Genomic DNA, 1,236 nt, shown 5'->3' with positions numbered 1-1,236 from the left:
CCTAGTCATTGTCCAGCTTTCTGACATTTCAGTGAGAGGTGATAAAGGTAGACTGAGAGGATTGAAGAGTTGAACCTTTATAAGCAGTCCTTAGAAAGACTCTGTTGGACACTCGATAGTGACTTTACCCACAGACAAATCAGACCCAAACAACAAGGGACCACTGCCAAGGACCTTCCTCACATATTCACCTGGAAGAACTTCTGTCAATGGTTAATCGTCAGTCTGAATTTTCTCCTGAGAACATACATTAAAGACAAATATGTGAATGTTAAAGATTTGAGGTTTAACTACTGGAGTAACTTTAACGCTTATCCTTCATGTCTAAATGAACACTTTGAGATTTGACCTGTAAGCGATCCAGTGGCAAAGTTTCTAATGGGTGTATTTTTTTTTTAATCGGTGTATTTTTGACAGGCAGAACAATATATTATTCGCAATAAAAATTCAATAAGACCATGATGTGATTGGGATGTTAGCTGCAACTGAGTTGACTCTGACCCGTGGTGACCCCACATGGAGAGAATATATCTGATTCACAGAGTTTTCAAGGCCGGGACCTTTCCGGAGGTGATCCTTGGTCTTTACTGATAACCATTTAGTTCATATCCATTGCTTAATCATTTGTGTCACTTGTGGCTCTTATTATAGTGTGCCGTCAAGTTGGAACTGACCCATAGCTAACTCTTCAGTTGGTTTTCAGAGGCAATATATCACACGGGATTAAACTGTCCGTCCTCACACAGAGCAACTGCTGGATTTGAGCCATGTGCCTTTGCAATGGCAGCACAATTTCTTGCCACTAAGCTATCAGAGCTCTGTTTTGTGCTGTCTGAGAACTTCAAAACTGGAAAAGCTGTCTTGGCAAACTGTTTTCACTAGATTGTTAGGGGGTAAAAAGAAATGAAGGAAGAGGGCATGTGTGTAGTCTGAGTGCATTGATGGTCATATGCACACATGTTGATATCCTGGAATGATGGAGCCCTAACAGTGGTTCCTTCTGGTAGGAAAGATAGTTAGGGCTGGGGGCGATGCTGGTTGGGAGAAAAATATATGCAAGGATAAAAGGGATTTTTTTCCTTTTTATTATTTAATCATATATATTATTATTTGATCAATTTCTGATTGCGAAAGTTGGTAGCCTATACAAGTCAGATCTGATTTGATGGTACACATAAAAAAAAAAAAGAAAAAAATTAGAAATCAGGGAAAATGTGTGCAGTTAGAAGGAACTGC

This window comes from Elephantulus edwardii, unplaced genomic scaffold (assembly GCF_000299155.1).
Source record: "Elephantulus edwardii isolate Elephantulus edwardi_28Jun2011 unplaced genomic scaffold, EleEdw1.0 scaffold00035, whole genome shotgun sequence".
NCBI classification, from domain to species: domain Eukaryota; kingdom Metazoa; phylum Chordata; class Mammalia; order Macroscelidea; family Macroscelididae; genus Elephantulus; species Elephantulus edwardii.
This window is presented reverse-complemented; position numbering follows the sequence as displayed.